This window comes from Caretta caretta, chromosome 1, assembly GCF_965140235.1.
Source record: "Caretta caretta isolate rCarCar2 chromosome 1, rCarCar1.hap1, whole genome shotgun sequence".
NCBI classification, from domain to species: domain Eukaryota; kingdom Metazoa; phylum Chordata; order Testudines; family Cheloniidae; genus Caretta; species Caretta caretta.
This window is the reverse complement of record NC_134206.1, coordinates 103,707,855-103,734,270: the sequence shown is the minus strand read 5'-3', so window position 1 is coordinate 103,734,270 and position 26,416 is coordinate 103,707,855. Positions and strand designations below refer to the sequence as shown.

At 40.3% G+C, this 26,416-nt stretch overlaps 1 long non-coding RNA gene across 1 annotated transcript in view; it reads right to left on the bottom strand.

The window, feature by feature from the left end:
- Positions 1 to 24,593, bottom strand: part of LOC125638678 (uncharacterized) — a 31,766-nt gene extending 7,173 nt beyond the window's left edge. The window contains exons 1-4 of the long non-coding RNA XR_007357276.2: positions 24,503 to 24,593; positions 20,340 to 20,385; positions 14,436 to 14,530; positions 313 to 540 (exon numbers count right to left, since the gene is read on the bottom strand). This is a non-coding gene — a long non-coding RNA (uncharacterized LOC125638678). The remainder of the gene's footprint in view (positions 1 to 312; positions 541 to 14,435; positions 14,531 to 20,339; positions 20,386 to 24,502) is intronic.
- Between the last annotated feature and the right edge of the window lie 1,823 nt (positions 24,594 to 26,416).

Here is a 26,416-nt window from a genome sequence, read left to right as displayed (position 1 = left end):
ATACCCAAGTTTATGCAAGGGTTATGAATGAGGGAACGGCCTAACAGATTAGACATTCCAAGTCTTATGCATTTAGAAAATAGCTTGAATAAGACATATGCTTTGATAAGATAATAAGCATTCCAGTACTTGGACTATCTATCATTGACCCTATATAGGTCTATGTATATAGTCAGACTAGTGTGTCATGCAATATTACATATGCTTTACTTCAAAACTTCCTTATATTCAATTTTTTTCTTTCCCATTGGGGCACAGAGGACTTTAAATTAATTCCTAGGGCATTTTAATTGTAAGAACACCACTAAATACCTGGATTTCCAAGATGGTTTGACCCTGATCCATTGTGAATCAGGTAAAGCTTTAATTATTCTTCTTTTCCAAGAGGCTTGGCAATATCTTGAATTAATTCCTCATGATTTATCTATTCTGTTGTGCCTGGATCTTGCAATACGTATACTTGGCAGTTGTAATGCAGAGCTGTTATGGATGGTGTTTCAGCCTTCTCCACTTCATTATTTAAAACATGCCAACACTCAACTTATTAAAACAAAATTTAAAAGAAAAAATAAATTGGTTAACATTCATACAGTTTCTAATGGGTGGTCCTTGCAAGTTCTGCACCATAAAAACTAGTCATGCAACAGAGTAAGCTACAGATGAAACCCCATGAGAAGCGTAGCCAAGGCAAATAATAAACAGGTGTTCTAGACAAATAGGGAGCTCAACCAAAGCAAATCTGATAGGTTACTCACTGGGTATTTTCTCACTCTTAACTCAGTAGCTGAATTCTACATTCGCTAGCCTCTACCTAGCACTTACAGAAACTTCCCTCCTTGCTGTGGTTAGTGGAGAATGGTTGTGGGGAAGGGATACATATCTCCTACATAGAAAAGAGCTAAACTCCTCCAGGGGCCTCCTGCAGAGCAGCATGCAAGGGGAAGAAGGGATGAATGAAGCATTAGTGGACTGGGGAGGAGCAGGGCCAAGATATCCACCATTGCCCTATGCCCCATAGAGGACTATATTAGGAGTAATGGAGCCTACTTCTGCCATTAGGGTGGAGTGGGTTTGCATCTGATCCCAATCCCCCTGCTTGGTTCTGCTGCAGATAAATGGGAGATCATTGAGTCATATGAAGAAATAATAAGTATAGATTAATATGTCAGCAAATTAATAAGTGAAAGACAGGTTTCAGCTGGATGTCCCGAGGCATTTCTTATGGAAAGGCTGATAATGTAATCACATGATTAAAGGGGTTTGGGGGTATTGTTGTTTTCTGTTTGTTTATAAATTACTCCAACAGATATTTGCAGTGTTGTTGCTGTGTTTGTCCCAGGATATGAGACTGACAAGGTGGGAGAGGTTATATCTTTGATGGGACCAAATTAGAAATAAGGTTACCAGAATTCTTTAACATGGGCAAAATAACATTTTCAACTACCCTTGTTCTTGGAAACAGCTATATCATTTTGGCTGAAATTTTCCAAAAATCTTCAGTCTGAGGCAGACATGGAAAATTTCAGCCCAAACAGTTAAAGACTGGCAAAGTTATAAGCAACTGAAAACAGGGTTTTACAATGGGAACTGTTAGGCAAACTTAATAATTGACAATGAAAGAAGAAAAGTGATAGAAGAAAACCAGCTGAAAGTTTATTTTAAAGATGAGGCACAAGTGGTTACATCTTTAAATGAGATAGCAATGGGCCCTGTATACTGATGGGCTACATCACCAACACAGAAAAGAGCTAGTGCCATGCCCATGTCCCTTTCAGGCCCTGTTTATTGTTCAAACACAAAAACTCATGAGTAACACAAAAACAAAGCAATTTGCAAGCTGCAGGCCCCAGAAGCTTTTCCACTGTCTCACTCAGCTCCAGGAAAGAGCATGCCCTCTTCCCTTAAATCATCTGCTGGGTCATGTGACAGACAGGTAGACCTTAACCCTGTCCTGGATATTTTACCCTATCACAGGCCCTATATGAGTGAAATATTCACTGGGTCATAATGGTTAGGATCCAAGATGTCTACTACACTTTAATAATGATGTGGATCTATGATCAAATGGGAAACTAAATCCTCATCACCCTGTCATCAAGAGTCAGTAATGAAACTCCAAAAATCCTGTTACAGCGATGAAAAAGAAATTAAAGAATTGCCAGGGCCAAAGTTATTAGGATGATGGTCAAGGCCAGTGAAGGGTACGATGATCATCCGAATAACAGTGATTCTTTTTCTAATAAAGCACCAAAATAGATCATCTAATTCAGTAAATGACTGATGAACAGAGAAAAAAAGTGGTGCACTGGATTAGGTGAAAAAAAAATGATTTGGGAGGATTTAGAGGGGCAATTTTTCCTTGAAGCAATAATATTATAAAAATCCTGAAATTGGGCATCAAAGGTCATCATGGTAGTGCTAGTTATACACAGAACAAAATAGAAAACTGATTTCTGCACATTTCACATCATCACAGAATGGAAAACGATGACTTACTGTCTAAGACAGTACTTGTTCTTCTGTGTTTTGATTAAATTAAACGGGTTGCACCAACTCTTTCTCTAACTTTAATAGTTCAGCAATGAAAAGATGTGGGAATTAAAACAGCACATTCTCCATTATGACCAAAAGAACAGGAAATATAAAAGAATGATTAAATTACATGCAGACAAGCTGTTTCTGCAGAACCAGACTGCAAAATAGTGTTCATCGACATTTCAACCATTTCCAGAATATCTGAGCCATAGTCAGAAATGTGATTATAAACTAACTACTTCCAAGCAAAAAGCCCTACCAGGTAGCTTCCCACATCAATAAAGAGGTTAATGGTGAACTATAGTTATGCAAATTTCAGAGTAACAGCCATGTTAGTCTGTATTCGCAAAAAGAAAAGGAGTACTTGTGGCACTTTAGAGACTAACCAATTTATTTGAGCATAAGCTTTCGTGAGCTACAGCTCACTTCGTCAGATGCATACTGTGGAAAATACAGATGTTTTTATACACACAGACCATGAAAAAATGGTTCTCTCCCCCCACCCCACTCTCCTGCTGGTAATAGCTTATCTAAAGTGATTACTCTTCTTACAATGTGTATGATAATCAAGATGGGCCATTTCCAGCACAAATCCAGGTTTCACCCCTCTCCCCCCCAAAAACCCACTCTCCTGTTGGTAATAGCTTATCTAAAGTGATCACTCTCCTTACAGTGTGTATTATAATCAAGGTGGGCCATTTCCAGCACAAATCCAGGTTTTCTCACCTCCACCCCGCCACCACCCCACTCTCCTGTTGGTAATAGCTTATCTAAAGTGATCACTCTCCTTACAATGTGTATGATAATCAAGGTGGGCCATTTCCAGCACAAATCCAGGGTTTAACAAGAACGTCTGAGGAACAGTGTGGGGGGGGGGAGGAATAAGCAAGGGGAAATAGGTTACTTTTTATAATGAATCAACCATTCCCAGTCTCTATTCAAGCCTAAGTTAATTGTATCCAATTTGCAAATTAATTCCAATTCAGCAGTCTCTCGTTGGAGACTGTTTTTGAAGTTTTTTTGTTGAAGGATAGTCACTTTGAGATCAGAAATCGAGTGACCAGAGAGCAGTGATATAACTTGATTTAAAATATATTTAGCAACATTCCTGAATTTAAACAGTAGTAAAGACTGGTCTTGAGATGGAAAGGGTAAATAATGTAATAATAGCCTCTTTATTTATATTAAATGCCTCCAAATTTCAGGGAACATGGAAAACAGCAAATAAGATTTATGATAAAAACATCATATATTAAAGAATGTGATTTGAGATGGCTGCTGGAGAGGTAGCATTTCCTAATCTAAATGTTTAGGTTTCAGACAGAAGTTTTGGGTTTTCCATTTTTTAGTCAAAATTCAAAATTTTCCACAGGAAAACAAGCTCTAGTAATTATGCAATTTCATAAGATATAATCTGATGTACGTAACTCTGTAGCTATATTGGTAACTATTTATTGTTTACAACAACAATTATAATAATTCATAAATAAACACAGAAGCCCATTTAGAAAAAGCCCACTAATTCTATTGCCTATATAAGAGCAAACATGATGTGAAATCTGAAGTGTTGTCCCAACAATATCAAGCATTTAAATTTTGCTTTTCCTTTTGTTTTCTTGCCTATACCATCTCTAATTGCTGTAAAATCATATATTTAAAGACATTAAGAGGTACCTTATTGATGGATAAATATGCCACTAAAATGCGGGGAAAAAAACATGTTTTTTTTGTCTTAGTTGTTAGGCAACTGATACGTTCTGACCACTGACTATCATGCCTAGTCTTAGGTAAGATGATAAAGTTCAATTTCCACTAAAATCAATGGGACCACACACATTGTAAACTACTACCCAAGGAAAGCAAAGATGGCAGAATTAGACCTTATGTTTTCTGACAGTGAATAGGCCTTTGACTTCATTCACCCTCACTGATAGGAAGGGTGTGTGCAAATTGCTATATCCTGCCCCACCAGGAGCAGCTGCGTCCCACAGAAGATTCACCCATATGGGAAGGCAGGCAACTCTGTGCACCACTACCCTCCCCTGGGCTTCACTTCATCAGGCATTGCAGAAGTTAATGCATTCTGGTGCTAAATTGGGCCTGATATATACTTTTATTAATTATTTTTCCTTGAAACACTCATTATGCTGCCATTGTTTCCAAAGAACAATATCAGGGTCCCCCAGCCACGGAGAGGAAGAGAATTTCATACCCATAAAATGTGCCTGATTATCACAAAATACCATGCAGTCTAGTGCAGTGGTTCTCAAAGCCGGTACGCCGCTTGTTCAGGGAAAGTCCCTGGCAGGCCGGACCAGTTTGTTTACCTGCGCGTCTGCAGCTTCGGCCAGTCGCGGCTCCCACTGGCCGTGGTTCGCTGTGCCCAGCCAATGGGGGCTGCAGGAAGCAGCGCAGGCCAAGGGACCTGCCGGCCGCCCTTCCTGCAGCCCCCATTGGCCTGGAGTGGTGAACCGCGGCCAGTGGGAGCAGCGATCGGGCGAACCTGCAGACGCGGCAGGTAAACAAACTGGTCTGGCGTGCCAGGGACTTTCCCTGAACAAGTGGCGGACCGGCTTTGAGAACCACTGGTCTAGTGAATAAAGTGCCTCCTTCATTTTTCAATAGCATTAAGTCCAAATCCTATGATGGTTGTATTTTTCCTTATAAGTTTTATAAACTCTTTTCTGTCAGTTAAATTAGAGATTAATTAATTCCATTCTTCAAAAGCAAAACAAGAAGAAATCACATCTGATCCAAAAGATTTGAAGGAGCTAATGGCACTCAGCAGCTGGTGTCTTCAGCCATAATCCACAGGAAATACCCTGTGCTGATGTCACAAATGAAACACATTTAAAGATGAATAGGATTTAGTTTCTCCTTTTCCTGTCAATTGTGGGATGCAATATCCGTCTTACATCATTGACACCAGAGGTGTGATAGCTGCACATCATAAGACTGAGTCCACTGCATAGAGCTATTTCAACATGCTTTCCATCTGTTTCCTAAAGGCCAGTGGGGATGCAGGAAATAGTGGGTAGAGGCCTAGTGAGGACACAGAAAGAGAGACATTGTCTGTATGAGCTTCTCACCTCACTTACCAACTGAAACCAAGATTTTTGTCAGCAACTGGGAAGTGGGCAGGATGCAGTGGAACAAAGGATGTAAGAGGGAGTTGGGGCTTTTGGTTACCTTGTGATAGATTCTACTGAATTACACTCCTACACCTTATTTATTTATGGATATTAATTTAGTTGTCTTTTGGAGTTATGTCAAAAGGGCAACTAGAGTGACTATGTGCCCTTTTTTAGTGTGTATATAAATCTAAATAAATAAAATATGTTTCTGTTTTTATGAGTGATGTAGTGTCAGTTAGTAAGTACAAGACATGTCAAGAGAATGAATTCCTGTTATACTAAGCAATCAAGTGTCTTTATTAATCTTTCAGCATTTAATCATGTTATAACAACCAATTTGATTAATGTGGGGTTCAAATTCTGCTCCCTCTGAAGTCAAGTGGATTTCAATGGGAACAGGATGGAGCCCTATAAGAACTATATTAACGAAGGTATTTAAAACTTTAGTACAGTTCCACAGCAGCCGGTTCTTCAATTTGAGCTCAAACAAAAATAAAGGAGGGAAAAAAGGACATAAAATCTTTAGCCAGACAAACTCCCCAAGGTGAAACAAATTCCCATTCAAAAGGAGTTTTGGCTGGCAGGATTGGACCTTTTATGAACTGCACTGCAAAATATTTTTAAAACTAATTTTTTCACAAAAGAGCACACCCATAAAAATCTAGACGATCCTTTTAGTCCCTCAGAAAAAACAACCGAATGTTAAAAAGATATTTTAAAAATGTATATTACTGAATTTTCAAAAGATATCATGGTCTAGCTCAAATCACATTTTATGGACATATTACGGTCTGAAAACAAAATGCTGATACCACTTCAATTTTAGTGTTGCAAATGCACTTCTATAATAATCCTGTTTATTTGCTGTTTATTGTGATAATAATCTCTTGACATTCCACAGCTGCAATTTTCTTTTCTATGTAAGCAAAATTTCCTTTTATAGAACTGCTTGCCCCCAACAGCCAATGATATTCTACAAGACTACATTAATCAACTGACCTTACAAAGCTATACCTGGTATCCTTGAGGCAAAGTCTTTGGTGAAACACAAACCACAAGTAAATAAAAGCTGAGGATGGGAGAAAATCTTTGTCATACTTAAAAGCAAATATTTGATAACGTATTTTTAAAGTATTCATTATATGAAGGTATATTCATGAACCAGTGTTATATACCTAATGACTAAAATACCTCTCATTGAGGAGACTGACAGCTAATTATAATTAACAAGACCAATAATGTCCCCATATCCAGTTCCCAGATGTTAATATAAACTAAATTGACAACACAGATAGATATAAGAAAGGGGTCTAAGAGAATTCAGTCACACCTGCTCAATACCAATACATCTTAGAGGTCAGCAGAAAATTCAGAGATAATTTTCAGCCTTTCACATGGTAAGTTTTCATCTGGCTTCAGTGGAACATCAAGGGCAAACTCAACAAGAATTTATACCACCAAAGAAATCTGGATAAAAAAAATGATAGATAATTAATATCCTTTTACATAGTGCATCAGTAATGCTGAGGCTTAATGTGAAATAAACAGTTGAGTCAAGTTAATCTGATGATATGATGATTGGGCAATTTATTAGAGCCCCAAAAGGATGTTGCCACCAGAACAGGAAATAAAGGTTTTAAAACTTGTGGTAATTATTTTCAATCAGGGCTGCTTTCAAGGTCAAATGTTTAATACTAGCCATTATTTTCTCTCTGCTACCTTTGGCAGGCATTTCACATGACTCACCCATAAATATTTAAAAGAGAAGTAACTGCTGCATCAGCTTAACCTTCAGAGAGAAATGTAGGTGTCCAAGGTAAAGACTGTACTCAATTTTCTGATCCCAAAAAGACAAGCAAAATGCATTCTACATGTGTTAACAAATAGCTGCTGCTTCCTAGTACAACAATATAAACATTCCCTAATAAACTGTCACTGTCCTAATTTTCCCATCTGGACCATTCTCAACCACTTGAGCAAATTGAGACAAATTACAAAAAGCAAATGCTCTCCATAAACGTATACTGCCAGCACAAAGTAAATTAAACATGGGTTAACCTGTTGGCAGACTAGCATGAGTGAACAAGATGATGGAATATTTGGTGAGATTTGGCCACTTGTGATGAAATAACTATTTGACACTTAGCAGCGCTGGGTGATTAAAAAGAAAAAGCAGGTCTACCTCTAATGGCTCTTCTTCAATAGAGTGGAACAGCATGCTGTAAGCCAAGGATTGGCACAGTGGGAGTAAGAAAGAGCAGAACTGTAGGCATGAGTGAATACACCAGGGATCGGCAACCTTTGTCCCACGGACCTGCCAGGGTAAGCCCCCTGGGGGGCCGGGCTGGTTTGTTTACCTGCAGCATTCACAGGTTCAGCCGATCGCAGCTCCCACTGGCCGCAGTTCACCACTCCAGGCCAATGGGGACTGCAGGAAGTGGCAGCCAGCACATCCCTCAGCCCACGCCACTTCCCGCAGCCCTCATTGGCCTGGAGCGGCGAACTGCAGCCAGTGGGAGCTGCAATCACCCGAACCTGCGGATGCAGCAGGCAAACAAACTGACCCGGCCCGCCAGGGGGCTTACCGTGGTGGACTGCGGGCCAAAGGTTACCGATCCCTGGAATACACCATAATTGATTTGCCATGCAGATAATTTGTTGGTGGTAAAAGTTTTTGCTGATCATCAGACATTTGATTAACACAATGTTGATTTTCTCTGTATAACTGTTCTTGCTCTTTCAAGCCCCTACTCAGAAAAAGGACTTAAGCAAGTCGCTTAAGCAAGATGCATTTGCTTGCTTTAAGCTCAGGCTTAAATGTCTTGCTGACTAAGGCCTTTGTGATTTTACTTTGATTCACAATAGATCTGCTTTGTGGGATTATAGGCATACTGTGGAAAATGAAGAGGTAAATCAATCAGTGTGTGCACACAAAATTCCGACTATCAGCCTCGCCCATAACTGTGGGACAGCATCATAATATTTGGAACCCGGTTAATGCTTTTAGATTCTGACACAGCATATTGATTCTTCAGTGCAAGGAAGAATTCAAAGTCCTAGGCCAATGCTGACACTGGGAATAGAGGTCACACTAAGTTAGAAGGGGAAACCAAAAGAGATAAATACACAAATGAAAAGGAATCTACAGCATAAGTGAAGGGCAGTGGCACACATGGTCAGAAAACCTGTGAAAACAAATGACTGGCTTCCTTTAAAACTTTTCATCAACTCACTACATAATACCACTGTAAGTAGGGCCCTGATTCAGTAAAGTATTTATGTGAGCATCTAACTCTAAGCATGCAAGCAGTCTTATTGAAATGCCTACAAATCTTGATGGATCAGGGCCTAAGGACGAAAAATCCTAACAGAAAAATATTCTCTAGGAGCCCCTACCCTTAAATGTGTATGTATAATAGAGTTCAGTTTTGATCATTTAAAAATTATAGTAGTGAGTTGTGGCATTAAACTCATGAAAATACATTTTCAGTCAACGTCTCTCCATTTTAACCTGGAACCTTCTGAGGTTATTATACAATCTTAAAACAGTTTTCATTAAATCATATTTAATACATTTATGATAGAGTCGACTACTCATGGAATCCGATCATCATTATACAAGGCAATGAAATACAAGCAAAGGGAAAAAAAAGTTATATCTAACAGAAATGTGAAAAGAGCAACAGCTGCTTCATCTGCCCTCTGCATAAACACATTCAAATCTTTCCCCTGACGTTGGTTCCAAACGAGCAATGTCAATATTGACAGACATTCTATATGAACTTAATAGCTTCTTGACCACTGGAGTAGTCTGTTACTATTAGTCATTAAACCAATTATTCAGGAATGATTTTTTTTTAAAAATCATTCCTGTATGTAATTATCCGACTGATAAATGCTTTATTGCTTCACATTAGTGCAGCAAAGGGTGAATGTAAGCAGAACCCAAAACTAAAAGGACTATCCATCGAATATTTTTGTAGAATGTGTGACAAAGTACCATCACAGGGCCTAATAACATCAGCCACACTATCAGAGGCTCGTTCACCTGCACATCCACCAATGTGATATATGCCATCATGTGCCAGCAATGCCCCTCTGTACATTGGTCAAACTGGACAGCCTCTACATAAAAGAATAAATGGACACAAATCAGATGTCAAGAATTATAACATTCATAAACCAGTCGGAGAACACTTCAATCTCTTTGGTCACGCAATTACAGACATGAAGGTCGCTATCTTACAACAAAAAAAATTCAAATCCAGACTCCAGCGAGAAACTGCTGAATTGGAATTCATTTGCAAATTGGATACTATTAATTTAGGCTTAAATAGAGACTGGGAGTGGCTAAGTCATTATGCAAGGTAGCCTATTTCCCCTTGTTTTTTCCTACGCCACCCCCCCCCCCCCAGATGTTCTGGTTAAACTTGGATTTATGCTGGAAATGGCCCACCTTGATTATCATACACATTGTAAGGAGAGTGGTCAGTTTGGATGAGCTATTACCAGCAGGAGAGTGAATTTGTGTGTGTGTTGGGGGGGGGGGTGAGAAAACCTGGATTTGTGCTGGAAATGGCCCACCTTGATTATCATACACATTGTAAAGAGAGTGGTCACTTTGGATGACTATTACCAGCAGGAGAGTGAGTTGGGGGGGGGGGGCGGAGGGTGAGAAAACCTGGATTTGTGCAGGAGGGACCTGGATGGAAAAAGAGGGGGAGCTGGTAAAATTATGCAATAAACATGGGATTACCTGCACTTCTACTTGTACTTTTGTTCTATTAGTATGTGAAAGAGTGCTGGGCAACAGGAGCTAATCCAGCACACTGTAACTTCAATCGGGGCAGGTGTAGACTAGATGCGCTACATCAGCGAAGCTGTAGCATGTCTGGTGAAGACAATCTATGTCCACAGGAGAGTGCCCTCCCATCAGCATAATTACTCCACCTCCGCAAGAGGTGGAAGCTACATCCGCGGGAGAGCATCTCCCGCCAACATAGCACCGGTATGGACAGCGCTTAGGGCACTGTAACTTGGGGAGGGGTCTTTTTCACGCCCCTGAGCAATGCAAGTTAGCTTGACATAAGTGATAGCATAGACCTGCCCTTAGTTGCCCTGTGCACACCTGAATATGGGAACTGTGTCAACCTGATAGACTGAAGCTAGCTTTTAACTCTCCCTAGCCTAATTACCTCATTAACTCTGAAGGTACAAAGGCACAGCAAGGAAGTACAAAGGGGGGAAAGAAAAAACAAAAGAGCTGTAGGCTAGTAGGGCCCTGCTGGGCTCAGGACTCTTAGAGCCTTTGAGCCGCTGCACAATCTGTGAAGGTGGTGGAAACAAACTTTGTAAAGAAATCACTGGGTGCATTACCTGAAGAAGGTCTCCAAATAGCTTGTTTGTCTGGAAAGGAAGAGGAGCAGAACATGCCCCCGCCAGATAGTCATTTTTTAAAATAAAACAAGAAGGCAGTTAATAGTAATTCTATATTTGTATTTAGTGTTTGTCAATTTGAATAGACCCAGTTTTGAATCAGTTGTTCCCGTTTAGATTCCAGGATAAGCCTGTCTTTAAATATAAACCTGCATAATTGCTTGTGTGGGTGACTGGGGGGGGAGGGATTGAAATCTGCATGATAATACTCTGTAGAACACATTACCTGCAGACAGGTGTTACAGCTTATTGAAATACTGCCTCAGGAACACTCCTAGCCATCAGACTGTCTTTAGCCTCATCCTCCAAAGGCACTTCTCCTGTTCCGCAGACAGAAAATCATTCCGTCAGTTTTCCACTTTCAGACTCCTATATTTGGTGTAATCCCAGATGTCATAGCTTTCCAATGTCGTGCAACAGCGGAATATTTTTATATCATATTTTAGCAGATGGAATCAATGGCAGCCAGACCCATTACTGCCAGATGGCTGACCCTTATTTACCAATAAAAGTTAAACAAAAAAAAATAAAACTTCAATCAGTTAGAACACACAAATTCAAACCTTAAAATCTGTTTTAGTAAGAGGGGAATGTGGCAAGGTGCTGTGTGTCTTCCATACACATTTCAAAAAGCAGCAGCAGGTAGGTCAGCGGTGGGATTAGATAGACTAGTGGGATTTCAAGTTACACTATTACATCCCCCTTTGGATTGGAATGCAGTACCAGTCGCAAATTCTGAGGTGGGGATTAAGGCTTTTATCCTGCAAGCACAAAAACATGTGCTTAACTTTACTGCTCACATGTGTAAAGTTAAGCACATGTTTAAGTGTTTGCAGGACCAGGACCTAAACCATATGTACAGTTGAAAGGGTCAAAGCTTTTGGTAATGGGATAGGAAGAGGAACATCTACTGCATAATTGCCTATTTCCTTACCTGTAGAATAGGTGTAAGCCCCAGAGCTAGAAGTCTTACATGAAACAAGAACATTCTGATGCCGTTCGAGCAGTGGTGGGCAACCTGTGGCCCACAGGCTGCATGCAGCCCATCAGGGTAATCTGACAGAGAGACATTTTGCTGACATTGACTGTCCGCAGGCATGGCCGCCCACAGCTCCCAGTGGCCACGGTTCGCCGTTCCTGGCCAGTGGGAACTGCAGGAAGCAGTGGGCTGAAGGGATGCTGGCCGCCGCTTCTTGTAGCTCCCATTGGCAGGGAACGGCAAAGCATGGCCACGCCTGCGGACGATGAATGGCAGCAAAATGTCTCACTGCCCGCAATCAGATTACCCTGATGGGGCACATGCGGCCCATGGGGTACAGGTGGCCCACCACTGTTCTAGACCGAAAGAGGAAAAGCTAGCTCTGACAGGCTTAACTTACATATAAAAATTTTGCCCTAGTGCAGTTCTGCACAGGTTTGATGTTGTACTGTTGAAGATTGTGTGTCATTTTTGGAAATAATAGTAAATGGTGCACGTAAATGTTATTATAGGAATGGGGGAAATTGTGCAAGGCATAGCCTGAAGAATGTGGGTCACCTTCTGCTAACAAGTAATGGACTCTGATTGTGTAGTGAAACCAAATTCAACAAAAGGTACAAGAAACTATTAGTGCCTCTGTTCAGGGCTCTTGCTTAGCTTTGGTTTCCTGCCCTGAGATTCTGGCTCCTTTATAGAATTAATTGTGTGGGACTGTAGCTGTTAACTAATTAATTGTGTGGGACTGTAGCTGTTGACTTCACTGAACCAAAACTTGGCGATAATGGGTGGTGGAGACCTGACTTCACTGAACTAGGACCTGTGGTAGCAGGTCAGGAGGAACTGACTTTTCAGAACCCAACCTCTCAGTAACAGGCCTGAGAGGGACTTTTTAGGATGGGTTTTCACTGAAGAGCAGCAGATAGCCAGGGGAAACCACCTCTTGGTGATCACTGAAGCTAACTGGATTCATAAGTGAGGTTTAGGCGGGGAAGCTGGAACACTTTTATAGTGGGGATGCTGAGAGCCATTGAACTAAAATGTAAACCCTATATATGACGGACACCACTTCAAGTCAGGGGGTGCTGCAGCACCTCCCTCCCCCCGCACTCCTAATTCCAGCACCTATGGGTTCAGGTGGCTGGGGACTTGGTTAGTGAATAACAGTTCTGGGCCTCAACAAGCCAAGTAATTAATAATGGAGACTTCAGACTCAGTACCCTTCAGACGCTGTTAGTTAGGGTTTTGCTAATATAATTTTGACATGTGTATAGATGCTTATCTTGTTTTCCCCCCAAAAAAGTGATTTTATATCCCTAGAGACTCTAAGACCTTGTGAATGGGGAAGAAACACCTTATAAAGGTGACTGGGGTTTTACATTTTAAGTTCCTAAAACATGGAAGCAGATAAGGTTTTAGGTGGAGGCACAAGCCAATCATTTTATTTTTAAAGGAGCCCTCCACTTCATTGAACCTGGCCCTTACTACTGCTAATGATACCTGGGAAAGGGTTCCACAGGGATAATAATGGTTACTTACTACTGAGATTTAGAGATTAAAGATAAATGCATAAGTGCAAAGTATCGTGACATTTAGAAAAGGGACAGCACCAGGATATTCCCTGGTTTAAAAAAAAAAGAAAAGAAAAAAAGCTAATGACAACATCTTATGCAACTGAAAAAGTTGTAACACTGAAGAGAGGTTTATTATTATTTTCATTATTGACCTACAAAACAGCATGGCTCTGTTTTTAATTCTTTGCTTGCGTGTGAACTTCCAGACATTTTTCACTGATAACTAACATACCACCAGTCCCATTTTGCAGTGTTTCTCAGAACATTACACACTAGGTTATATCATTCAAAAGAACTCAGCACATCTTCCCTACTAATGAAAGCAAATGTTCATGTGTAATCTCTTGTTTTAGGTAATTTTTTGCCAACTTGGTGAAATAAGACAACACTGATTTATATTAGATAATGAAACCAGAGCCCAACATTTTAATTCTCATTTTGTTTGTGTCTGTACCTTAGACAAGATTAAAATGTATAGGGGCTATAAACCACTAACTGCTTGAGGGCTAGTAAGAAGCTTCCTCTATGGGCCATGTAATTTAATAATTGCCCACTGTGGGGTTTTCTGCACCTTCCTCTGAAGATTCTGGCATTGGTCACTGTCAGAGCCAGGATACTGGACTAGATAACCCTGGGTCTGAGCTGGTCTGGCAACTCCTATGTTATATATTATATACACAAACACAAATATAAAATATAATATCTATTTGCACACAGTATATTTATAATACAAAATCTGACTTCAGTATATCTATCACAGGAGACATGAGCATTTGATACCTCTTCCTGAAGCATCTGGTAATGGCCACTGTCAGAGACAGAATATTGAACTAGAAGGACCAGATGGCTGGTCTAGTATCACCAGTACTACCTTCCTATCATAGAATAGAAAACAAAATGTGTTATCAATCATTTTCATAATAATCTGCAATTAATTAGCCAAATGATATTCAAAAGGACACTGATTGAAGCAACGTAAACTAATAAAACTTCCCCCTTTGTTCTAATCTCTTTATTCTTCTGTATTCATTAGTTGCTTGTCAATTAATTTGTTTAAGCAGAAATTTCTCTTTGCTTTCTTCTCTGCCCTTTCAACCCCTTGCCTCTCTTCTTCTGCTGCAAAACCACATCACCTGCAATCAAGAGGGCCAGAAGAACCCTACATTCAGAGTATAATGTTCTAGGTACCATGTGACAGGGAAAACTGAAACCACTTCCTGATGTAATGCCTTCTGTCAACATCCTGTACTCCCGAGGAGCTATTTGAGATAAGTGATAACACCACATCTTGGTTTTGGAGCACCCACAGCACAGATTTCTAAGTCAGCTGGCATAAAGAGAAGGCTGTTATTTCAGGGGGATGGGGCTGTTTAGGCCAGATCTGGAGAGTGGTCAGGGTAGCCCGGCTTGACTCTTTGTCCTCTGATGGGAGCTTCTGACCCATTGCACCCCACAAAAAAGGGACTGTTGGGAGTCACATGGTGGCTCTGGGGGTGTTTGCAGGGATCCCAGTCCAGTTCTTTCTCCCTCCACAAACACATTACAGCTCCACCAGGTCCCCGGAATTCCCAGTGTTGCTGCTGCTGCTTTAGTGGCAGCATGATCCTGGTACTTTGGAACATTTGTGTGTTCATTTGGCATGATACCAAAAATGTTCCTGAAGAACACAAACAAAAGAAGATAAATGGGGATTTTCCAAAGTTTCAGCAAAACCTATACATAACTTCAAGGAACAATAAAAAGGCACATTTCTAGCTCAACCTTCCCTTTGCCAAGTTCCAAAGACCTGCTGCAAAGCATGGAAATATTAGCGCTACTCATGAAAAGGCTGTGAGAATCCTCTGTAATGAAACACATTAGGCTACCTAAATATAGGGGGTAACTGTTATCTCCCTATAATATAACTATGAACAGAATGTATAGCCCTGTTAGGTGGATCTAGTTCTGTACCTCATCCATAATCAGTTAATTGCGTTATTTGATTTTAGAAATTCAAATTATTTTAACTGGAGACAGTTTATTTCCTTATTGTATTAGCATAACTCCAATAATGATGTTTCCTCTGAGAATTGTTATTTTGGCTATGAATTGATTACAAATTCAAAATCCACTTTCCACAAATATTCTGCAAAAATTTCCTAAAATGAGCTGTTTCTGCAGAGTCCTATCAAACTCATTGGCTAGAATATTATGGAAAGCAAATACAGTCAAAGCAAATTTATTACAAATTAGAAAGAATATTCACAGACATTTTTCACTCTTTCTTTTTACACTCTTGCTCCAGAAATTTAGTTGAGTGCAACACATGAACATTTAAAATCCTTTAACTCTATACAAAGGATAAAACACAGTTTAGATTCCTCAAATCTCTTTCAGGGAAGCATTCCAAGACACAAGTCACTCCTTCTATTTGGGATATTACATTATGAGCAGTTATCTCTTACCCACAGCTGAATACTCAGGAAGATTGGGTATTTCAGTACCCACCTACATAGATTTGTTCTTAGTAAGATAATTTTGGAATACAGAATCAAAGTGTTCAGCTGTGGCTACTTGAATCATCAATAGAGATGTTTCACAGTCCCTTATTCGAAATTAAAAAGTGTAACTAGAGCTGGATTAGACATTATAAATGTATTTATTCATTTAATTTCTATGGAGACTTTTTCCACACAAGTCTTACATACTCAACAGTGTTCAAAGTGAGCTAATATGTACTAAATGTGTGTACTTTTTGTCCATGTACTACCAAACTGTGACGTTTAAGTAATAACAATGAGTGTTTGTTTTTGTAATGTGTTACTGTCCACGAAATTCAACCCACAGTTAGAGCTCAAGTAAATTCATACATACAATAGGGAAATGACTGTTGTGTACAACAACAAATATAAGAACATAAGAATGGCCATACTGGGTCAGATTAAGGGTCCGTCTAGCCCAGTATCCTGTCTTCCAACAGTGGCCAGTGGCCAGGTGCTCCAGAGGGAATGAACAGAACAGGTAATTATCAAATGATCCATGCCCTGTTGCCCATTCCCAGCTTCTGGCAAACAGAGGCTAGGGACACCATCCCTGCCCATCCTGGCTAATAGCCATTGATGGACCTATCCTCCATGAATTTATCTAGTTCTTTTTTGAATCCTGTTATAGTCTTGACCTTCACAACATCATCTGGCAAAGAGTTCCACAGTCTGACTGTGGTGAAACCTAGTTCTTGTGTTTTGAGAAGGAGTAAATAACACTTTCTTATTTATTTTCTCCACATCAGTCATGATTTTATAAACCTCTATCATATCCCCCCTTGGTCATCTCTTTTCCAAGCTGAAAAGTCCCAGTCTTATTAATCTCTCCTCATATGAGAACCGCTCCATACCCCTAATAATTTTTATTGCCCTTTTCTGAAGCTTTCCCAATTCCAATATATCTTTTTTGAGATGGGGCAACTACATCTGGACGCAGTATTCAAGATGTGGGCATACCATTGATTTATATAGAGGCAATATGATATTTTCTCTCTTTTTCTCTATCCCTTTCTTAATGATTCCCAACATTCTGTTCGCTTTTTTGACTGCTGCTGCACATTGAGTGGATGTTTTCAGAGACCAATCCACAATGATTCCAAGTTCTCTTTCTTGAGTGGTAACTGCTAATTTAGACCCCATTGTTTTATATGTATAGTTGGGATTATGTTTTCCAATGTGCATTACTTGCCATTTATCAACACTGAATTTCATGGGCCATTTTGTTGCCCAGTCACACAGTTTTGAGAGATCCCTTTGTAGCTCTTTGCAGTCTGACTGGGACTTAACTATCTTGAGTAGTTTTGTATCATTTGCAAATTTTGCCACCTCACTGTTTACCCCTTTTTCCAGATCATTTATGAATATATTGAATAGGACTGGGCCCAATACAGACCCCTAGGGGACCACTATTTACGTCTCTCCATTCTGAAAACTGATCATTTATTCCTACCCTTTGTTTGCTATCTTTTAACCAGTTACCAATCCATAAGAGGACTTCCCTGTTATCCACAGGAATAAGTAATACAAACATCAGTCCTGGAATAAGTAATTAATTTCTTGAAAAAGCAATTTAAGCCAATATTTCAGTTTCCTTGCTTGCTTTGTCAGAGAACATAAAATAATATCCCTGATTTCTCCACAGCAGCTCAGTGTGTTATGGAATACATTTTCACAGTAGACAACTGCTGGATCATGCCTATGTTTAAAGCACACAATCTTCTAGAAGCATATTTTCAAAATAAAAGTGTGAAGAGAATCCTGTATTTTCACTTACATTCTCAAACGTTAGTAAACAATTGGGGGAATGCACCTGATGTACAAGCCGGTCAAATTTTCTAAAATATTTTCCTTTGGTTTCTGAAGCATGTACGCCTGGCCAGAGTTACTTAAAATAAATATCAAATGAGATTCTGAAAGTGGGAAATTGGTTTCATTTACTATTTTTACATAATAGCAAAGAAATTTAGGTCTACTTGCCTATGACTAACACTGTCTCAAAAGTCTTTCCTTTGCCCAACAGCTTACTTCTTTCCTTCTGGGTTCTGTTTTCCATCTCACCTCATTTGCTATTTGGCCCAGTCTACACTGGGACATTTGACCATAGTTGTCAGCAGTCATGTTTACTGACAGGATGATGAAGGTGGTTTAGCAGTCAGTGAAGACCAGATCAAACTGTGTCCAGTGTGATATCAGCTAACTGTGATTAAGACATAACATGCATTCGCCTCATCTTCACAAACTGCTAAATCATGCTTAGCAACGTATTGGTGAGCACCATTAGTCCTTCATATATTTCTCTTTTGGTGTATGACTTTTTGTGTAGAGTACTGTTTGTTTGTGATAATCAAAATGATTTTCAATTAAAAACATAATCAGTTAGGGCAGATCAGTCAACCAATGCCAATATAACTCACTCCTTTGTGCATGGGGGTATCATGGGTCATAATATGGCCATGTGAAGAGCAGAGAATACCACGTGGGAATTGTAAGTGAAGAACTGTGGTCTTCGCTTTAAAAGCTGGTATCCACATTCTGCAACTCTTTTTCAATGGGAATTTTAGCTGTATAAAGAACACAAGATCTGACCCAGAGACAACTGATGTAGAGCAGGCTTGATCTTGGACACATACCCTTGATTTTTTTTTTTTTGGCAAAATTTCTCTCTAAATTGCTTATCACGCAAATTACTCATGTCCCTTTCCCTTTCTCCCTAACTGGACACACTTTTAGTTTATTCTTCTACAGATTTGGTGAAACCAATACAAATTTGCAAAACATTTAGATGTCACTGAATCTGCATTTTTTGACCAAAAAAAAAAAAAAGTTTAGGCCAAAAAATTTCACCCTGTTCTAGTGAGCACATCCAGTTACATGACCCATTATGGAAAAGTCATATAGAATTGAACATAAAATTATATCCTTTCTATAGTTTTATTGGGCCTATAGAACTTAAATTAAATTGTATCCCTATAGAATTCTACAGGGTGGTTCAACAAAGGGTATAGTAATGTTATAATTCTCTATCTATTCTTTATATATTTTTACAGTCATTACTATAGATATTTATTACATTTCTATACAAGCCTATAGCTTTATTCATGGTTATTGAAATCCCACTGTGCCTCTGAGGTTGAGGAAATAAAGCATGGTGTGAAGCATGTGTATACCAACTTGAAAGAAGTAGAACTGGTAGTCATGTGTCCCCTAAGTGGCTGACTTTGCTCCTGCTTATCCCATGGTCCTGCTGGGTTTCAGTGCACTAGGCCCTGTACTCTGAGACATGCACATTCCTTCCAGCTATCCACTGTACTCTGTTTCTCTGATGTCTCTTTTCAGCCTTCCCTTCTGCTAGATAATGTTGCCAACTCATTGCCTCATTGCTAAAGTGTGGCAATCTCTACCATGGGCTCCTCCTTGCGGCTGCTGTTCCATTCTGAGTTCTGTGTCATCCTTGCCAGTTGTGGTGTTGTGTTTTATATCACTGCCTACACTAATTACTTACCATTATTTCCTCTGCACACAGGGGAATGAGCAAATCTGGTGTGTGTGAGAGACTTTGTGGAACCTGTAATGCATGACTGTGGGAACGCTGTATACTCCATCCTTTTAAAGAGACAGAATCGTAACATTGTTACAATTTGTAATATCACAATGTAAGATAAATACTTATATTCATTAGGGAAGCATTTTCTTGTGGCCTAGACAAAGAGGGCAAACTGTATCACTGTTTCTTTTATGAAACTGACCAACATAAAGCCAGATCTGCCAAGATGACAATACCAGAAAACTGCCTTTGAATAGTTTTCCTGTATAATTTCTCTTAAAAATGGTATAAACAGGTGGGAACAAGAAGATTTTTCGATTAAGAGCATAAATAATTATTCACATTTTCAAAAAGCAACATGTGGTACAGCAAAACATATAAATCTCATCTGTTCTCCTCCTCCCACACTATCTACATTAGCGGCAACAACCGCTATTTATTTTTTCTTGTAGAAGCCCAAGTGAAACAGGACGGTAAAAAGAAATCTCAGCACATTTTAGATCATGTGCTTGATAAAGCTGTTTTCTTAGACAAAGTGTGAAATTCTTGTCATGGTTTTTAGTCTAAGTAATTTGAGTAGGTCACCATTCAGCCTGCTGCCCGGAGCGGAACACTTACTGTAGTGCTACACAGAAAATGTTTCCTCCTGTCCAACATTCTTCCCCTGATGAAATAAGAAGATTAAGAGGATTCAGTGTCTCTCCATTTGAATCAGTTTATTTGGCTGCATTATTTTGCTTTTTTGTAGCTTGTCAAAATTGTGCTGTTTTTAAATGGTTCTACTTTTATTATTTCACCTTTGAACAGCTTTCGACCTTCTCATCCTGCAGTGTATGGCCTTGTTTTGAAGGTACCTAAAGGAATTCTACAAATGTTTAAATTTCAGGCTGCCTACTACTTTAGGGCAAAGGATTAAATACATACCGGCCCTTTTTCTGCAATACAAGACTGTTTCTTAACACAGTTTCGCAAAAAAGGCACCATTTTGTTATATTCTATATTTTCTGCCAAATAATTTTTACTTCCTTTTTAGTCTGTTTTTTCTTTGTGAAGATGTCTTTATTCTTCTGGGGCGATAAAATATAGTGGTTAAAGCATAAAACTAGTGCAGCATTCACTTGCAGTACAGAAGAGACAAAGCTGTTTTATTGAATGCAAAGATGATTCTTCATGCAGGCTGATAGATACAGACAAACCTTGTAGTTTTGGCTGGCTCTTTAGCTCACAACCTATAGTGCCTACTGTCACCCCAAGGGGGTATCCCTAAGCCGTAGACCGGATTAAGCAGTTACAGACTGTTGATTACAACAGATTCAGGAGACCTGGGTTCCATTCTTGATCCTATCACAGACTGACTGTGTAACCTTGGACAAATTGTTTGACCAGACTCTCTACCTCCATTTCCTCATCTTCTTTTCCTTATTCCCTACTGCCAACATCACCATCAAATTGTGACTTGTGTGTTCACTTGTATAAATTAAATCAGTATTCCTCTTTGTGTTGATTCCCTGCTATTCCATCTGTATGGCAATACTGTTGCTAATATGAGTCTTGTCTCCATTGTACCTATGGCTTGAGCTTTTCTGGCGATCCACCGTCTCCCGTCACACTAGTTGGAGTACAACATCCAGGAGGATTCGAGAGCCCTACAGCTTTGCTAGGCAGAGTAATTTTCACAGCAAAGTTCACTATTTTGAAATTTGACTTTGTTCCATTTTGGAACAAAATCAAAAATTTCATAGTTCTCTGAGAAAATGAGAGAGAACAAAGCAGCGCAGTCCACCTGATAGGTTGTCCTGGAGCCATGAACCATGGAACCTTCCTGAGGTCCCTGCCTCACAGGCAGTCCACCTAGTAGGCTGTACCAAAGCCACAGGCCCTAGTGCCCCAGTGTCCTCAGCCCTGAGGTAATCCACATAGTTGGCTTCTGTGTACCCTGGAAGCCTGGGCTTGACAGCAGCCCTCTAGGGAGGCTGCCAAGCAGCTGGGTGGGTGAATGGCAAGAAACCGGGCAGGTTTCCACCCATCCACCTGCCTGGTTTCTGGAAATACTTCATCAAAATCAAAGCATCTCCACAAAATATTTTGATTTTGACAAATTGACACCCAAAATACCCATTGAACTGGAATTTTTCCAATCAGCTCCACCCAGCAGTACTGATGAAAGCTCCTGAGCTGTCTCTCCAATATATGCATATGCAGTGTATACTTTCGGTACAACGGTAATTAAAGATGGTCAAAACTGGTTCTTTTTTCCCCCAAAAGACTTTGATTTTGTTTAAAATTTTCATGTTTTGTTTTGAAATTTTTCATTTGTGAGAAATATCCCACTTTCTTTTCTTTTTAAAAATGTCTCTTTTTTCCACAAGGAACAGGGAAAGGGCATAAAAAAAGTAAAACAGTGGGCAAAAATCCATGCTCCTTCTTACTTTAAAATTTTTCCACTAGTAGGAAAGTCAAACTGTTACGTCCTCACTTAAAGCGAGAGAATTACAACAAAAATGAGAAAAGCGTTCATTTTAAAAGTGAAAGTGTTACTTCCTATCACATCTGGTTTGTTTCCTTTTTTTTTTTTTTTGGTTTGATTTTTTAACTCCTTTTATACTACACACACACACACACACACACACACACACTTCTAATGGAAAAGATAGGAAGGGAAGTAAAACACTAACAGAAGATGGGCAGTTTTCCTCAGTTTCAAAACAAAATATTTCAACAATGCAGAAAAATTTCAGGGGGCAAAGTTCTCAAATTTTTTCCAAAAATATCTCAAAAACTATTTTCCATGATAAATTTCATTTTCAACAAAACTTTATTTTTCATTAACAAAAAATGCAACTATCTCTCATAATGCTCTTAAGGGTTCCATGGAGGGAGGGAAGGCTTTGGGATTTTTTAAAAGCTCATTAGGAGTGAAGCCTTATATTTAGGGCTTTGGAGTGTGGGGTAGTGGGTGGCTACTGGATTTGATTAAGTTCCAGTTTACAAACATGGTGTGCTCGATCTTTCAGATATTCTGACACACAGTCCTGGAACTTTCCTCAGCCAAATAGCTTTCAGGTGTTCTCAGATATGCTGCCCTGATTATAACTAGGTGTGGGCGGGTTTGCTTCTGAAGAAGTCCACACACTGCTTGGCTTATTCCAGAGATGTAGCTTTGAAGCTTTTCCCATCACAAACGCTTACAGCCACACAGCAAAATTCATTTAATTCTCTTCAGATTCTGGCAAGATCCCCAGAGACAGCATGGTCCCAAAAAGAAGGAGAATGTGAAAGTTCTATAATAAAGGTGTTGAGTTGTACAATAATGTACATTGTAGCGAGAAGGCAACACTGTGAATTCTAGCACACTGTTCCTTGCTCTACTCATAGACTGTGAGATCCTTGTCTGAACAAACTGTTTTGGAAAATAAAGGTCATCAGAGGCTGAGAGGCAGGAGCAGATTGGATATGGGGGTATGGCTCTTGACTCTCCACACAGCACCAGACCCTACAGCATAAATCAAGGAGAAATAAGCTTCACTCCTGGTGTGAGCAATATACACTATACTCCTGGGAGAATTCTGCGCCACTGCGCAGGTGGAGAATTTGTATCCCCACAGATTTCCCTGATGGGGAAGCAAAGGGAAGCCATAAGAATAATCATGTGACCTTGCCCAGAGCAGCCAGCAGTAAGGTAAATCACTATGGGGCATGGGGCGGGACTGGGGAAGACCGGACTGGTGCCTCCTACCCTCTGCTGGGCTCAGCTGCTAGTCTCAGCTGGGCTGGGGAGGATGGGACTTCCTCTTCCCCTGAATGGCATCCAGGGCCGGGTCAGACCCACCCCCAGATTTCTCCCTCAGCTGCAGGAAGCTCTGCAAACTCCTGCACCCATCGCTGCTCAGCTGCAGGGGGAGGGATCCCTGTACATGGGATCCCCTCATACCCAGACCCTACCCCCGAGCCTCACCCCCAGCACTCAGAACCCCCACAATGAGCCCCACTCCCCCAGCACCTGGACCACTCTGATGAAACACCCACACCCGGATCCTTTCCCCACCAAGACCCAACCACCTTCACCTGGACCCCCCTGCAGAGTCCCATTACCATTGAACCCAGAACCCCCCCAACAAGCCCCTGTGCATCTTAATTCCCCCCCCCCCCCCCGTGCTCTCAGATACCCCATTGAGCTGCCCACACCAGACTGCTCCACACAGAACCCTCTCAACCCACACCTGGGATCCCCCACACACTAAACCCCTCCACACTTGGATTCTGTCTTGCTGAGCCTGCCTGCCCACACCTGGCACACCTGGCATGGAGGGGCAGGGCTCTGGGGTGTTTCTGGGGCAGGCCTTGTCCTTGTGTTGTGTCAGGGTTGTGTTCAGCCTCACTGCTGAGTCCATGTCCTAAGGGGAAAGCTACACAGTGATCTCCCACCTCTGGGCAGCCAGTGGCCTATGCTCCCCAATGCCATGCTGGAACCTCCACATTTATTTGACAAATAAAATTTGCAGAATTTTAAAATATTGTGCACAGAATTTTTAAATTTTTGGTGCAGAATGCCCTCAGGAGTAACACCACACTTAATAAACTGATAATGAATGGAATGTTACCAGCATCCACACCCAACAGAATTAATCTTCCCACATCACCAGAGCGCATCAGCTATTCCACAGGCAGAAGAGATTTTTTTTTAGATTGCCAAGAACATTATAGGCTCTTTGGGAATAAAAATATAAAATGTCTAGAGGTACCATTTTACAAGTAGGAATGTGAAAAGAAGCAAATCATACAAAACCATTGCTGCTCCATCCTGTCACTTTCTGTAACCAGCTGGTTGCTAGAATAGCTCAGCTGAAGGGCCAATATGCTGGATAGCTGATGTCTTTGCAGTGGCTTCTGTAACAAACAGAGGAAGCTTGATTACCACCTACTGAGCACTGATACTCCAGCCGTAGCAGCAGGATCAAATGGGGTCCCCAAAAGATCAGTGTGTGTGAATTCCCTCACAACAAACAGTACCATCTTAAGTCCATCCACCTGACTTGATTGTTCAATCTCTACACATACTGGTGACCTCCAACTGACACAAATAGTCCCAGGTGTGCAATGGTTACACAACTGAGCCCGGTGCACTCAAGCTTGAGAGAGAATTTTTAATCCACAGAAATAAGCTCCTGCATCAGCCTCAAATCTTGATCTCTTCCTTGGTTGCGCCACGCATCGCACTACAGTCCAAGCTAGTAATCAAATCAGCTGTGCTTTTGCTGCGAATGGGCCCTTGCTGACAACGGATGTTGATAAAAACTCAAGCATATTGCCGGATATAACTTCCTGAATTACCAGTTACCCTACTTCCCTCGCTACCCTACAAGATTTCTAATTCCTCATCTCTTTGCATTTCTGTTAATACAGTACAATATAGCAACAATCATTTATTTACCTTTAATATTATTGTTATTATGGGTCACTTTGAGCCACCTTTCTTGCATACCGTAATCCCAATTAATTAAATTACTACACCAAACATTTACTACTCTACGGGAGTAAGGATGGCAGAATATTATTGTATATACAGGGCAGCAAACCATTGTACCTCTCTTACCAGTGAGGCAGTGCAAAAAGCCACGGCCCATCCCACCTCTTCAAAGAGGTGAAGAAAAGTCCTTAGTTTTTTAAAAGATACCTTTGGCCCTGCATAGGGAACTGTTTCTGCTACATGACAACGTGTGCTGCTCAGGAATGATCAGATCTTTGCCAAGTACGTGCTTGTTTGAAAAATTCCTTTATCTTGCACAGTTATTCAGCCCAAAGGATAACACCATACAGTGTTTACATTCCCATTTGATTCTCCTAAACACTTTTTTGCCAGTAAATTTAGTGTTCATAAAACAGAATAAAATCATTGGCTTGTGGCAAAACCAGAAAAAACAGGTGCAGTGCAAGTTCCCCCATGAAGCTCTGTTAATACAGTTTAATCTTGACCTGCAAGAGCTCTGGGCCTCCTTGGAGCAGAGGCTTCCAGCAATGTGTGATGTTTACAAATAAGGCATTGGACAAGACCACCAATCTTATTTAAGACCTCAGCCGGGACTTCACCTCAGCCTCTTTAGAATAATTCACTCAGTTTAGGAGTGGTTTGATTGTGTGATGGCAGGATTTTTTTTTTCCTTAGAGACACCACAGTGGCAAAAAGCATTCCTGACAGAGTATTTGGAAATTCTGCCCCAGCAATGCCTTTCAAAGAAGATGTGCAAAACGCATAGCTCCCACCTCCACTTTAATGCTGTGACATTCTTTAGTATTCAGATTTATGGGAACTGTCAGAACTTCCATAAGATTAATTAACCAAAAGTCTTAGGGGTTCTCCCTCTGCTTTCCCTTCAGTGAATGTAGGATTCAAATAATCCCTATGTTGGGTTGACTGCCCTTGACATTAGATTTCTGAGACTTTGCTTTGTTTAAATTTAACAGGATACCAAATTATTTTTTCCCTATTTTCACTGGTTCTGTTAAAAATTAACAGAAGGCTAATGAAAGAGACAATGTTAGCTTAAGCAACTTTACATTATAAAAGTAATTTGATAGTAATGGAAGATTTCAATAATTTCTTCTGGTCCAGAAAAACAGTCAAATTCAGTTAAATTTATTAGAATTTGATCTCTTCTTGGGATTTTAATAAACTAAAAAAAGCCAATAAAACAAAA